The sequence below is a fragment of the Dama dama genome, chromosome 29 (genome assembly GCF_033118175.1).
Source record: "Dama dama isolate Ldn47 chromosome 29, ASM3311817v1, whole genome shotgun sequence".
In the NCBI taxonomy this organism is placed as follows: domain Eukaryota; kingdom Metazoa; phylum Chordata; class Mammalia; order Artiodactyla; family Cervidae; genus Dama; species Dama dama.
This window is the reverse complement of record NC_083709.1, coordinates 879,688-896,589: the sequence shown is the minus strand read 5'-3', so window position 1 is coordinate 896,589 and position 16,902 is coordinate 879,688.

Genomic DNA, 16,902 nt, shown 5'->3' with positions numbered 1-16,902 from the left:
CAACACCGCTTCATGCTCCTCCAATATTTCAGATCATGTCATGTTTCTCATATTTTTCACACCTTTTGAGGCTCTTCATATTTTTCACACCTTTTCACGCTCTTCATATATTTCCACACCACTTCATGCTTCTCCTATTTTTCAGCCCGTTTCATGCTCCTCATGTATTTCACACCTTTTGAAGCTCTTCATAGTTTTAACACTTTTTCACGCTCTTCATATTTTTCCACACCACTTCATGCTTCTCCTATTTTTCAACCCGTTTCATGCTCCTCATGTATTTCACACCTTTTGAAGCTCTTCATATTTTTCACAAATTTTGAAGCTCTTCATATTTTTCACACGTTTTCAGGCTCTCCATGTATTTCAACACCGCTTCATGCTCCTCCTATCTTTCAGACCATTTCATGCTTATCTCATTTTTGACACCTTTTGAAGCTCTTCATATATTTCACACCTTTTGAAGCTCTTCATAATTTTCACACGTTTGCAGGCTCTTCATGTTTTTCAACACGACTTCATGATCCTCCTATTTTTCATACCGTTCCTGCTCCTCATATTTTTGACACCTTTTGAAGTTCTTCCTATTTTTCACAACTCTTCATGCTCTTCATGTTTTTCGACACCGCTTCATGCTCCTCTTATTTTACAGCCTGTTTCATGCTCCTCATATTTTTGACACCTTTTGAAGCTCTTCATATTTTTCACACCTTTTCCCGCTCTTCATGTTTGTTAAAACCGTTTCTTGCTCCTCCTATTTTTCAGACCGTTTCATGCTCCTCATATTTTTGACACCTTATGAAGCTCTTCATATTTTTCACTCCTTTTCAGATCTTCATGTTTTTCAACACCACTTCATGCTCCTTCTATATTTCAAACCGTTTCATGCTCCTCATATTTTTGACACGTTTTGAAGCTCTTCATATTCTTCACAGCTTTTCATTCTCTTCATGTTTATCAACACCGCTTCATGCTCCTCCTATTTTTCAGACCGTTTCATGCTCCTCATATTTTTGACACCTTTTGAAGCTCTTCATATATTTCACACCTTTTCAGGTCTTCATGTTTTTCAATACCACTTCATGCTCCTCCTATTTTTCAGACCGTTTCATGCTCCTCATATTTTTGACACCTTTTGAAGATCTCCATATTTCTCACACCTTTTCAGGCTCTTCATGTTTTTCAACACCGCTTCATGCTCCTCCTATTTTTCAGACCGTCTCATGCTCCTCATATTTTTCACACCTTTTGAAGCTCTTCATATTTTGCACACCTTTTCAGGCTCTTCATGTTTTTCAACACCGCTTCATTCTCCTTCTATTTTTCAGACCGTTTCATTCTCCTCATATTTTGAAACCTTTTGAATCTCTTCATATACTTCACACTTTTTCAGGCTCTTCATGTTTTTCACCAACACTTCATGCTCCTCCTATTTTTTAGGCCATTTCATGCTCATCTCATTTTTGACACCGTTTGAAGCTCTTCATATTTTTCACACCTTTTCAGGCTCTTCATGTTTTTCAACACCGCTTCATGCCCCTCCTATCTTTCAGACCATTTCATGCTCATCTCATTTTGACACCTTTTGCGGCTCTTCATATTTTTCACACCTTTTCAGGCTCTTCAGGTTTTTCAACACCGCTTCATGTTCCTTCTATTTTTCAGACCGTTTCATGCATCTCATATTTTTGACTCCTTTTAAGTTCTTCATATATTTCACACATTTTTAGGCTCTTCATGTTTTTCAACACCGTTTCATGCTCCTCCTATTTATCAGACCATTTCATGCTCCTCCTATTTTTCAGACAGTTTCATGCTCTTCATATTTTTGACACCTTTTGAAGCTCTTCATATATTTCACAACTTTTCAGGCTGTTCATGTTTTTGAACACCGTTTCATGCTCCTCATATTTTTCAGACCATATCATGCTCTTCATATTTTTGACCCCTTTTGAAGCTCTTCATATTTTTCACACCTTTTCAGGCTCTTCATGTTTTTCAACGCCGCTTCATGCTCCTCCTATTTTTCAGACCGTTTCATGCTCTTCATATTTTTGACTCCTTTTGAAACTCTTCATATATTTCACACCATTTCAGACTCTTCATGTTTTTGAACACAGTTTCATGCTCCTCCTATTTTTTTGACCGTTTCTTACTCTTCATAATTTTGCCTACTTTTGAAGCTCTTCATATTTTTCACACTTTTTCAGGCTCTTCATGGTTTTCTACACCGCTTCATGCTCCTCTTATTTTCAGCCCGTTTCATGCTCCTCATATTTTTCACACCTTTTGAAGCTCTTCATATTTTTCAAACCTTTTCAGGCTCTTCATGTTTTTCAACACCACTTCATGCTCCTCCTATTTTTCAGACCGTTTCAGGCTCCTCATATTTTTCACACCTTTTGAAGCCGTTCTATTTCTCACACCTTTTCAGGCTCTTCATGTTTTTCACACCGTTTCATGATCCTCCTATTTTTCATACCGTTTCATGCTCCTCATATTTTTGACACCTTTTGAAGCTCTTCATATTTGTCACCCCTTTTCAGGCTCTTCATTTTTTTGAACACCTCTTTATCCTCCTCCTATTTTTCAGACCGTTTCATGCTCTTCATATTTTTCAAACCTTTTGAAGCTCTTCATATTTTTCACACCTTTTCAGGCTCTTCATGTTTTTAAACACCGCTTCATGCTCTTCCTATTTTTCAGACCGTTTCATGCTCCTCATATTTTTCACACCTTTTGAAGCCGTTCTATTTCTTACACCTTTTCAGGCTCTTCATGTTTTTCAACACCACTTCATACTCCTCCTATTTTTCAGACCGTTTCAGGCTCCTCATATTTTTCACACCTTTTGAAGCCGTTCTATTTCTCACACCTTTTCAGGCTCTTCATGTTTTTCTCACCGTTTCATGCTCCTCATACTTTTGACACGTTTTGGGGCTCTCATATTTTTCACACCATTCCAGGCTCTTCATATTTTTGAACACCGCTTCATGCCCCTCCTATCTTTCAGACCATTTCATGCTCATCTCATTTTTGACACCTTTTGAAGCTCTTCATATATTTCACACCTTTTGAAGCTCTTCATAATTTTCACACGTTTTCAGGCTCTTCATGTTTTTCAACAAGATTTCATGCTCCTCCGGTTTCTCAGACCATTTCAAGGTCCTCATGTATTTCACACCATTTGAAGCTCTTCATATTTTTCACACCTTTTCAGACTCTTCATGTTTTTCAACACCGCTTCATGCCCCTCCTATCTTTCAGACCATTTCATGCTCATCTCATTTTTGACACCTTTTGAAGCTCTTCATATATTTCACAGCTTTTGAAGCTCTTCATAATTTTCACACGTTTTCAGGCTCTTCATGTTTTTCAACACGGCTTCATGATCCTCCTATTTTTCATACCGTTCATGCTCCTCATATTTTTGACACCTTTTGAAGTTCTTCCTATTTTTCACAACTCTTCATGCTCTTCATGTTTTTCGACACCACTTCATGCTCCTCCTATTTTTGAGACCGTTTCATGCTCCTCATATTTTTGACACCTTTTGAAGCTCTTCATATTTGTCACAACTTTTCAGGCTCTTCATGTTTTTGAACACCGCTTTATCCTCCTCCTATTTTTCAGACCGTTCCATGTTCTTCATATTTTTCAAACCTTTTGAAGCTCTTCATATTTTTCACACCTTTTCCCGCTCTTCATGTTTGTTAAAACCGTTTCTTGCTCCTCCTATTTTTCAGACCGACTCATGCTCCTCATATTTTTGACAGGTTTTGAAGCTCTTCATATTCTTCACAGCTTTTCATGCTCTTCATGTTTTTCAACAGCGCTTCATGCTCCTCCTATTTTTCAGACCGTTTCATGCTCCTCATATTTTTGACACCTTTTGAAGATCTTCATATATTTCACACCTTTTCAGGCTCTTCATGTTTTTCAGCACCAGTTCATGCTCCTCCTATTTTTCAGACCGTTTCATGCTCATCTCATTTTTTACACCTTTTGAAGCTCTTCATATTTTGCACACCTTTTCAGCCTCTTCATGTTTTTCAGCTCCACTTCATGTTCCTCCTATTTTTCAGACCGTTTCTTGCTCCTCATATTTTTGACACTTTTTGAAGCTCTTCTTATTTTTCACACCTTTTCAGGGTCTTCATGTCTTTCAACACCGCTTCATGCTCCTCGTATTTTTCATACCGTTTCATGCTCCTCATATTTTTGACACCTTTTGAAGCTTGTCTTATTTTCACAGCTTTTCAGGAACTTCATGTTTTTCAACACCGCTTCATGCTCCTCCCATTTTTCAGACCGTTTCATGCTCCTCCTATTTTTCAGACCGTTTCATGCTCCTCATATTTTTGACACCTTTTGAAGCTTGTCTTATTTTCACAGCTTTTCAGGAACTTCATGTTTTTCAACACCGCTTCATGCTCCTCCCATTTTTCAGACCGATTCATGCTCCTCCTATTTTTCAGACCGTTTCATGCTCCTCATGTATGTCCAACCTTTTGAAGCTCTTCATATTTTTCACACCTTTTCAGGCTCTTCATGTTTTTGAACACCGCTTCATGCTCCTCCTATTTTTCAGACCGTTTCATGCTCCTCATAATTTTCACACCTTTTGAAGCTCTTCATATTTTTCACATCTTTTCCGGTTCTTCATGTTTTTGAACACTGCTTCATGCTCCTCCTATTTTTCAACTGTTTCATGCTCCTCATAATTTTGACATCTTTTGAAGTGCTTCATATTTTTCACACCTTTTCAGGCTCTTCATGTTTTTCAACACTGCATCATGCTCTTCCTATTCTTCAGAACTTTTCATGCTCCTTAAATTTTTGACACCTTCTGAAGCTCTTCATATTTTTCACACCTTTTCAGACTCTTCATGTTTTTCAACACCGCTTCATGCTCCTCCTATTTTTCAGACCGTTTCATGCTCCTCCTATTTTTCAGACCGTTTTATGCTTTTCATATTTTTCACAACTTTTGAAGCTCTTCATATTTTTCACACCTTTTAAACTCTTCATGTTTTTGAACACCGCTTCACACTCCTCCTATTTTTCATACCGTTTCATGCTCCTCAAATTTTTGACAGCTTTTGAAGCTCTTCATATACTTTCCACCTTTTCAGGCTCTTCATTTTTGTGGACTCCGCTTCATGCTCCTCCTTTTCTTCAGACCGTTTCATGCTCATCTCATTTTTGACATCTTTTGAAGCTCTTCATATTTTTCATATTTTTGAAGCTCTTCATATTTTTCACACGTTTTTAGGCTCTTCATGTTTTTCAATACCACTTCATGCTCCTCCTATTTTTCAGACCGTTTCATGCTCATCTCATTTTTGACACCTTTTGATGCACTTCATATTTTTCACACCTTTTGAAGCTCTTCGTATATTTCACACCTTTTCAGGCTCTTCATGTTTTCAACACCACTTCATGCTCCTCCTAATTTTCAGACCCTTTCATGCTAAACTAAATTTGACACCTTATGAAGCTCTTCATGTTTTTCACACCTTTTCATGCTCTTTATGTTTTTGAACACCGGTTCATGCTCCTCCTATTTTTCAACCCGTTTCATGCTCCTCCTATTTTTTACACCTTTTGAAGCTCTTCATATTTTTCACAATTTTTCAGTCTCTGCATTTTTTTGAACACCGCTTCATGCTCCTCCTATTTTTTAGACCGTTTCATGCTCATCTCATTTTTGACACCTTTAGAAGCTCTTCATATTTTTTACACCTTTTGAAGCTCTTCATAATTTTCACACCTTTTCAGGCTCTTCATGTTTTTGAACACCGCTTCATCCTCCTCCTATTTTTAAGAGGGTTTCATGCTCGTCATATTTTTGACCCATTTTGAAGCTCTTCATATTTTTCACACCATTTCAGGCTCTTCATCTTTTTGAACACCGCTTCATGCTCGTCCTATTTTCAGACCGTTTCATGCTCCTCATATTTTTGACACGTTTTGAACCTCTTCATATTTTTCACACCTTTTCAGGCTCTTCATGTTTTTCAACAGCGCTTCATGCTCCTCCTATTTTTCCGACCGTTTCATGCTCCTCATATTTGTGACACCTTTTGAATTTCTTCCTATTTTTCACACCTTTTGAAGCTCTTCATGTTTTTCAACACCACTTCATCCTCCTCCTGTTTTTAAGACCTTTAATGTCCCTCATATTTTTGACACCTTTTGAAGCTCTTCCTATTTTTCACACATTTTCAGGCTCTTCATGTTTTTGAACAACGTTTCATGCTCCTCCTACTTTTCAGACCGTATAATGCTCCTCATATATTTCATACGATTTGAAGCTCTTCATATATTTCACACCTTTTCAGGCTCTTCATGTTTTTCAACACCTTATCAGGCTCATCGTATTTTTCAGAACGTTTCATGCTCCTCATATTTTTGACACGTTTTCAGTCTCTTCATATTTTTCACACATTTTCAGGCTCTTCATGTTTTTGAACACCACTTCATGCTCCTCATACTTTTCACACCTTTTGAAGCTCTTCATATTTTTCACATCTTTTCAGGCTCTTCATGTTTTTCAACACCGGTTCATGCTTCTCCTAATTTTCAGAGAGTTTCATGCTCCTCATGTATTTCTCACCTTTTGAAGCTCTTCAAATTTTACACACCTTTTCAGGCTCTTCATGTTTTTCAACACCACTTCATGCTCCTCCTATTTTTCAGACCGTTTCATGCTCCTCATATTTTTGACATCTTTAGAAACTCTACATATCTTTCACACCTTTTCAGACTCTTCATGTTTTTCAACACCGCTTCATGATCCTCCTATTTTTTAGACCGTTTCATTCTCCTCATATTTTTGACAACTTTTGAAGCTCTTCTTATTTTTCACAAGTTCTCAGGCTCTGCATGTTTTTCAACACGGCTTCATGCTCCTCATATTTTTCAGACCGTTTCATGCTTCTCATATTTTTGACACCTTTTGAAGCTCTTCCTTTTTTTCACACCTTTTCACGCTCTTCATATTTTTGAACACCGCTTAATGCTCCTCCTATTTTTCAGACCGTTTCATGCTTCTCATATTTTTGACACCTTTTATAGCTCTTCATATTTTCACACCTTTTCAGGCTCTTCATGTTTTTGAACACCGCTTCGTGCTCCTCCTATTTTTCAGACCGTTTCATGCTCCTAATATTTTTGACACCTTTTGAAGCTCTTCATATTTTTCACACCTTTTCAGGCTTTTCATGTTTGAACACCGCTTCATGCTCCTTCTATTTTTCAGAGAGTTTCATGCTCCTCATGTATTTCACACCTTTTGAAGCTCTTCATATTTTTCACACCTTTTCAGGCTCTTCATGTTTTTCCACACCACTTCATGCTTCTCCTATTTTTCAGCCCGTTTCATGCTCCTCATGTATTTCACACCTTTTGAAGCTCTTCATATTTTTCACACCTTTTCAGGCTCTTCACGTTTTGATTACCATTTCATGCTCCTCTTATTTTTCAGACCGTTTCATGCTCATCTCATTTTTGACACCTTTTGAAGCTCTTCATATATTTCACACATTTTCAACCTCTTCATATTTTTCACACCTTTTCATGCTCTTCATGTTTTTCAACACCGCTTCATGCTTCTCCTATTTTTCAGACAGTTTCATGCTCCTCCTATTTTTCAGACTGTTTCATGCACCTCTCATTATTGACACCTTTTGAAGCTCTCATACTTTTCACACCTTTTCAGGCTCTTCATGTTTTTCAACACCGCTTCATGCTCCTCCTATTTTTGCGACCGTTTCATGCTCCTCATATATTTGACACCTTTGAAGCTCTTCATATTTTTCACACGTTTTCAGGCTTTTCATGTTTTTCATCACCGCTTCACGCTCCTCCTATTTTTGAGACCGTTTCACGCTCCACATATTTTTGACAACTTTTGGGGCTCTTCATATTTTTCACACCTTATCAGCCTCTTCATGTTTTTTAACCGCTGCATACTCCTCCTATTTTTCAGACCGTTTCATGCTCCTCATATATTTCACACCTTTTGAAGCTCTTCATATTTTTCACACCTTTTCAGGCTCTTCATTTTTTTCACACCACTCCATGCTCCTCCTATTTTTCAAACCGTTTCATGCTCATCTCATTTTTGACACCTTTAGAAGCTCTTCATATTTTTCACAAGTTCTCAGCCTCCTCATGTTTTTAAACACCGCTTCATGCTCCTCCTATTTTTCAGACCGTTTCATGCTCCTCATATTTTTCACACCTTTTGAAGCTCTTCCTTTTTTTCACACCTTTTCACGCTCTTCATGTTTTTGAACACCGCTTCATGCTCCTCCTATTTTTCAGACCCTTTCATGCTCCTCATAATTTTGACACCTTTTGAAGCTCTTCATATGTTTCACAACTTTTCAGGCTCTTCATTTTTTTCAACACCACTTCATGCTCCTCCTATTTTTCAGACGGTTTCATGCTCATCTCATTTTTTACACCTTTTGAAGCTCTTCATATTATTCACACCTTTTGATGCTCTTCATATTTTTCACACGTTTTCAGGCTCTTCATGTTTTTCAACACCGCTTCATGCTATTTCTATTTTTCAGAGAGTTTCATGCTCCTCATGTATTTCACACCTTTAGAAGCTCTTCATATTTTTCAAAACTTTTCAGGCTCTTCATGTTTTTCCACACCCCTTCATGCTTCTCCTATTTTTCAGCCCGTTTCATGCTCCTCATGTATTTCACACCTTTTGAAGCTCTTCATATTTTTCACACCTTTTCAGGCTCTTCATGTTTTTCACACCTTTTCAGGCTCTTCATGTTTTTGAACACCATTTCAGGCTTCTCCTAATTTGCAGACCATTTCATTCTCCTCATATTTTTGACACCTTTTGAAGCTCTTTATATATTTCACACCTTTTCAGGCTCTTCATTTTTTTCAACACCACTTCATGCTCCTCCTATTTTTCAGACCGTTTCATGCTCATCTCATTTTGACACCTTTTGAAGCTCTTCAAATTTTTCACGTCTTTTGAAGCTCTTCATATTTTTCACAACTTTTCAGGCTCTTTATGATTTTCAACACCGCTTCATGCTCCTCCTATTTTTCAGACCGTTTCATGCTCATCTCATTTTGACACCTTTTGAAGCTCTTCAAATTTTTCACACCTTTTGAAGCTCTTCATATTTTTCATATTTTTGAAGCTCTTCATATTTTCACACGTTTTCAGGCTCTTCATGTTTTTCAACAACGCTTCATGCTATTTCTATTTTTCAGAGAGTTTCATGCTCCTCATGTATTTCACACCTTTTGAAGCTCTTCATATATTTCAACCCTTTTCAGGCTCTTCATGTTTTTCCACACCCCTTCATGCTTCTCCTATTTTTCAGCCCGTTTCATGCTCCTCATATGTTTCACACCTTTTGAAGCTCTTCATATTTTTTTTAACACCTTTTCACGCTCCTCCTATATTTCAGACCATTTCAAGCTCCTCATATTTTTGACACTTTTTGTAGCTCTTCATATTTTTCACACCTTTTCAGGGTCTTCATGTTTTTCTACACCACTTCATGCTCCTCCTATTTTTCGGACCGTTTTATTCTACTCATATGTTTCACACCTTTTTCAAGCTCTTCATGTTTTTCAACACCACTTCATGCTCCTCCTAATTATCAGACCGTTTCATGCTCCTCATATTTTTGACACCATTTGAAGCTCTTCATATTTTTCACACCTTTTCAGGCTCTTCATGTTTTTTAACACCTTTTCATGCTCCTCCTGTATTTCAGACCGTTTCATGCTCCTTATGTTTTTGACACCTTTTGAAGCTCTTCATATTTTTCACACGTTTTCAGGCTCTTCATATTTTTCAACACCGCTTCATGCTCCTCCTATTTTTCAGACCGTATCATGCTCCTCATATGTTTCACACCTTTTTCAGGCTCTTCATGTTTTTCAACAACACTTCATGCTCCTCCTATGTTTCAGACCGTTTCATGCTCCTCATATTTTTGACACAGTTTGAAGCTCTTCACATTTTTCACACCTTTTGAGGCTCTTCATGTTTTTGAAAACAGTTTCTTGCTCCTCATTTTTTTCAGACCGTTTCACCCTCTATATATTTGACACCTTTTTGAAGCTCTTCATATTTTTCACACCTTTTGAGGCTCTTCATGTTTTTCAAAACAGTTTCTTGCTCCTCATATTTTTCAGACCGTTTCACCCTCTATATATTTGACCCCTCTTTGAAGCTCTTAATATTTTTCACACCTTTTCAGGCTCTTCTTGTTTTTCAACACCACTTCAAGCTCCTTCTATTTTTCAGACCGTTTCTTGCTCCTCATATTTTTGACACCTTTGAGGCTCTTCCTATATTTCACACTATTTCAGGCTCTTCATCTTTTTCAACACCACTTCAAGCTCCTTCTATTTTTCAGACCGTTTCATGTTTCTCATATATTTGACACAGTTTGAAGCTCTTCATATTTTTCACAACTGTTGAGGCTCTTCATGTTTTTGAAAACAGTTTCTTGCTCCTCTTGTTTTTCAGACCCTTTCTCCCTCCTCATATTTTTGATACCTTTTTGAAGCTCTTCATTTTTTTCACACCTTTCCAGGCTCTTCAAGTGTATGAACACCGTTTCATGCTCCTCCTATATTTCATACCATTTCATGCTCCTTATATTTTTGACACCTTTTGAAGCTCTGCATATATTTCACACCTTTTCAGGCTCTTCATATTTTTCAACACCGCTTCAAGCTCCTCCTATTTTTCAGACCGTTTCTTGCTCGTCATATTTTTGACACCTTTGAGGCTCTTCATATATTTCACACATTTTCAGGCTCTTCATGTTTTTCAACACCGCTTCATGCTCCTCCTAATTTTCAGACCGTTTCATTCTCCTCATATTTTTGACACCATTTGAAGCTGTTCATCTTTTTCACACCTTTTCAGGCTCTTCATGTTTTTTAACACCTTTTCATGCTCCTGCTATATTTCAGACCGTTTCATGCTCCTTATATTTTTGACACCTTTTGAAGCTCTTCATATTTTTCACACCTTTTCAGGCTCTTCATATTTTTCAACACCACTTCATGCTCCTATTTTTCAGACCGTACCATGCTCCTCATATGTTTCACACATTTTTCAGGCTCTTCATCTTTTTCAACAATACTTCATGCTCATCCTATGTTTCAGACCGTTTCATGCTCCTCATATTTTTGACAGTTTGAAGCTCTTCACATTTTTCACAAATTTTCAGGCTCTTCATGTTTTTGAAAACAGTTTCTTGCTCCTCATATTTTTCAGACCGTTTCACCCTCTATATATTTGACACCTTTTTGAAGCTCTGCATATTTTTCACACGTTTTCAGTCTCTTCATGTTTTTCAACACCACTTCAAGCTCCTTCTATTTTTCAGACCGTTTCTTGCTCCTCATATTTTTGACACCTTTGAGGCTCTTCATATATTTCACACTGTTTCAGGCTCTTTATGTTTTCAACACCGCTTCATGCTCCTCCTAATTTTCAGACCGTTTCATTCTCCTCATATTTTTGACACCTTTTGAAGCTCTTCATATTTTTCACACTTTTTCAGGCTCTTCATGTTTTTCAAACCGCTTCATGCTTCTCCTATTTTTCAGACCGTTTCATGCTCCTCATATTTTTGACGCCTTTTGAAGCTCTTCATATTTTTCACACCTTTTCAGGCTCTTCATGTTTTTCAGCACCACTTCATGCTCCTCCTATTTTTCAGACCGTTTCATGCTTCTCATATTTTTGACCACTTTTGAAGCTCTTCATATTTTTCACACCTTTTCAGGCTCTTCATGTTTTTCAACACCGCTTCATGCTCCTACTATTTTTCAGACCCTTTCATGCTCCTCATATTTTTGACACCTTTTTAAGCTCTTCATATTTTTCACACCTTTTCACGCTCTTCATGTTTTTCAACATCGCTTGCTGCTCCTCCTCTTTTTCAGAGCGTTTCATGCTCCTCATAATTTTGACACCTTTGAAGCTCTTCATATTTTTCACACCTTTTCAGGCTCTTCATATTTTTCAACACCACTTCATGCTTCTCCTATTTTTCAGACCGTTTAATGCTCCTCATATTTTTGACACTTTTTGAAGCTCTTCATATTTTTCACACTTCTCCAGGCTCTTCATTTTTTTGAACACCGATTCATGCTCCTCCTATTTTTCAGACCTTTTCATGCTCCTCATGTTTTTGACACCTTTTGAAGCACTTCATATTTTTCACACCTTTTCAGGCTCTTCATGTTTTTCAACAAAGCTTCATGCTCCTCCTATTTTTCAGACTGTTTCATGCTCCTCATATGTTTCACACCTTTTGAAGCTCTTCATATTTTTTTTAACACCTTTTCACGCTCCTCCTATATTTCAGACCGTTTCAAGCTCCTCATATTTTTGACACTTTTTGCAGCTCTTCATATTTTTCACACCTTTTCAGGGTCTTCATGTTTTTCTACACCACTTCATGCTCCTCCTATTTTTCAGACCGTTTTATTCTACTCATATGTTTCACACCTTTTTCAAGCTCTTCATGTTTTTCAACACCACTTCATGCTCCTCCTAATTATCAGACCGTTTCATTCTCCTCATATTTTTGACACCATTTGAAGCTGTTCATCTTTTTCACACCTTTTCAGGCTCTTCATGTTTTTTAACACCTTTTCATGCTCCTGCTATATTTCAGACCGTTTCATGCTCCTTATATTTTTGACACCTTTTGAAGCTCTTCATATTTTTCATACGTTTTCAGGCTCTTCATATTTTTCAACACCGCTTCATGCTCCTCCTATTTTTCAGACCGTATCATGCTCCTCATATGTTTCACAACTTTTTAAGGCTCTTCATGTTTTTCAACAACACTTCATGCTCCTCCTATGTTTCAGACCGTTTCATGCTCCTCATATTTTTGACACAGTTTGAAGCTCTTCACATTGTTCACACCTTTTGAGGCTCTTCATGTTTTTGAAAACAGTTTCTTGCTCCTCATATTTTTCAGACCGTTTCACCCTCTATATATTTGACACCTTTTTGAAGCTCTTCATATTTTTGACACCTTTTGAGGCTCTTCATGTTTTTGAAAACAGTTTCTTGCCCCTCATATTTTTCAGACCGTTTCACCCTCTATATATTTGACACCTTTTTGAAGCTCTTCATATTTTTCACACCTTTTCAGGCTCTTCATGTTTTTCAACAACGCTTCATGCTCCTCCTATTTTTCAGACCGTTTCATGCTCCTCATATGTTTCACACCTTTTGAAGCTCTTCATATTTTTTTAACACCTTTTCACGCTCCTCCTATATTTCAGACCGTTTCAAGCTCCTCATATTTTTGACACTTTTTGTAGCTCTTCATATTTTTCACACCTTTTCAGGCACTTCATGTTTTTCTACACCACTTCATGCTCCTCCTATTTTTCAGACCGTTTTATTCTACTCATATGTTTCACACCTTCTTCAAGATCTTCATGTTTTTCAACACCACTTCATGCTCCTCCTAATTATCAGACCGTTTCATTCTCCTCATATTTTTGACACCATTTGAAGCTGTTCATCTTTTTCACACCTTTTCAGGCTCTTCATGTTTTTTAACACCTTTTCATGCTCCTGCTATATTTCAGACCGTTTCATGCTCCTTATATTTTTGACACCTTTTGAAGCTCTTCATATTTTTCATACGTTTTCAGGCTCTTCATATTTTTCAACACCGCTTCATGCTCCTCCTATTTTTCAGACCGTATCATGCTCCTCATATGTTTCACACCTTTTTAAGGCTCTTCATGTTTTTCAACAACACTTCATGCTCCTCCTATGTTTCAGACCGTTTCATGCTCCTCATATTTTTGACACAGTTTGAAGCTCTTCACATTGTTCACACCTTTTGAGGCTCTTCATGTTTTTGAAAACAGTTTCTTGCTCCTCATATTTTTCAGACCGTTTCACCCTCTATATATTTGACACCTTTTTGAAGCTCTTCATATTTTTCACACGTTTTCAGTCTCTTCATGTTTTTCAACAACGCTTCATGCTCCTCCTATTTTTCAGACCGTTTCATGCTCCTCATATGTTTCACACCTTTTGAAACTCTTCATATTTTTTTAACACCTTTTCACGCTCCTCCTATATTTCAGACCGTTTCAAGCTCCTCATATTTTTGACACTTTTTGTAGCTCTTCATATTTTTCACACCTTTTCAGGGTCTTCATGTTTTTCTACACCACTTCATGCTCCTCCTATTTTTCAGACCGTTTTATTCTACTCATATGTTTCACAACTTTTTCAAGATCTTCATGTTTTTCAACACCACTTCATGCTCCTCCTAATTATCAGACCGTTTCATTCTCCTCATATTTTTGACACCATTTGAAGCTTTTCATATTTTTCACACCTTTTCAGGCTCTTCATGTTTTTTAACAACTTTTCATGCTCCTGCTATATTTCAGACCGTTTCATGCTCCTTATATTTTTGACACCTTTTGAAGCTCTTCATATTTTTCACACGTTTTCATGCTCTTCATATTTTTTAACACCGCTTCATGCTCCTCCTATTTATCAGACCGTATCATGCTCCTCATATGTTTCACACCTTTTTCAGGCTCTTCATGTTTTTCAACAACACTTCATGCTCCTGCTATGTTTCAGACCGTTTCATGCTCCTCATATTTTTGACATAGTTTGAAGCTCTTCACATTTTTCACAACTTTTGAGGCTCTTCATGTTTTTGAAAACAGTTTCTTGCTCCTCATATTTTTCAGACCGTTTCACCCTCTATATATTTGACACCTTTTTGAAGCTCTTCATATTTTTCACACCTTTTCAGGCTCTTCATGTTTTTCAACAGCACTTCATGCTTCTCCTATTTTTCAGACCATTTCATGCTCCTCATATTTTTGACACTTTTTGAAGCTCTTCATATTTTTCACACTTCTCCAGGCTCTTCATGTTTTTGAACACTGCTTCATGCTCCTCCTATATTTCAGACCTTTTCATGCTCCTCATGTTTTTGACACCTTTTGAAGCTCTTCATATTTTTCACACCTTTTCAGGCTCTTCATGTTTTTCAACAACGCTTCATGCTCCTCCTATTTTTCAGACCATTTCATGCTCCTCATATGTTTCACACATTTTCAAGCTCTTCATATTTTTTTTAACACCTTTTCATGCTCCTCCTATATTTCAGACCGTTTCAAGCTCCTCATATTTTTGACACTTTTTCAAGCTCTTCATATTTTTGACACCTTTTCAGGCTCTTCATGTTTTTCAACACCACTTCAAGCTCCTTCTATTTTTCAGACCGTTTCTTGCTCCTCATATTTTTGACACCTTTGAGGCTCTTCATGTTTTTGAAAACAGTTTCTTGCTCCTCATATTTTTCAGACCGTTACACCCTCTATATATTTGACACCTTTTTGAAGCTCTTCATATTTTTCACACCTTTTGAGGCTCTTCATGTTTTTGAAAACAGTTTCTTGCTCCTCATATTTTTCAGACCGTTACACCCTCTATATATTTGACACCTTTTTGAAGCTCTTCATATTTTTCACACCTTTTGAGGCTCTTCATGTTTTTGAAAACAGTTTCTTGCTCCTCATATTTTTCAGACCGTTTCACCCTCTATGTATTTGACACCTTTTTGAAGCTCTTCATATTTTTCACACCTTTTCAGGCTCTTCATGTTTTTCAACACCACTTCAAGCTCCTTCTATTTTTCAGACCGTTTCTTGCTCCTCATATTTTTGACACCTTTGAGGCTCTTCATATATTTCACACTTTTTCAGGCTCTTCATGTTTTTCAACACCACTTCAAGCTCCTTCTATTTTTCAGACCGTTTCTTGCTCCTCATATTTTTGACACCTTTGAGGCTCTTCATATATTTCACACTGTTTCAGGCTCTTTATGTTATTCAACACCGCTTCATGCTCCTCCTAATTTTCAGACCGTTTCATTCTCCTCATATTTTTGACACCTTTTGAAGCTCTTCATATTTTTCACACTTTTTCAGGCTCTTCATGTTTTTCAAACCGCTTCATGCTCCTCCTAATTTTCAGACCGTTTCATTCTCCTCATATTTTTGACACCTTTTGAAGCTCTTCATATTTTTCACACTTTTTCAGGCTCTTCATGTTTTTCAAACCGCTTCATGCTCCTCCTATTTTTCAGACCGTTTCATGCTCCTCATATTTTTGACGCCTTTTGAAGCTCTTCCTATTTTTCACACTTTTTCAGGCTCTTCATATTTTTCAGCACCACTTCATGCTCCTCCTATTTTTCAGACCGTATCATGCTCCTCATATTTTTGACACCTTTTGAAGCTCTTCATATTTTTCACACCTTTTCAGGCCCTTCAGGTTTTTCAACACCGTTTCATGCTCCTCATATATTTCACATCTTTTATAGCTCTTCTTTTTTTTTCACACCTTTTCATTCTCTTCAGGTTTCTCAACATCACTTCATGCTTCTCCTATTTTTCACACCGTTTCATGCTCCCACTATTTTTGACACCTTTTCAATCTCTTTATATATTTCCCACCTCTTCAGGCTCTTAATGTTTTCAACACCGCTTCTTGCTCATCCTATTTGTCGGACCGCTTCATGCTCCTCATATTTTTGACATCTTTTGAAGCTCTTCATATTTTTCACACCTTTTCAGGCTCTTCACGTTTTCAACACCGTTTCATGCTCCTCCTATTTTTCAGACCGTTTCATGCTCCTCATATTTTTAACACCTTTTGAAGCTCTTCATATTTTTCACACCTTTTCAGGCTCTTCATGTTTTTGCACACCGCTTCATGCTCCTCCTATTTTTCACACCGTTTCATGCTCCTCTCATTATTGACACATTTCGAAGCTATTCATATTTTTCACACCTTTGGAAGCTCTTCATATT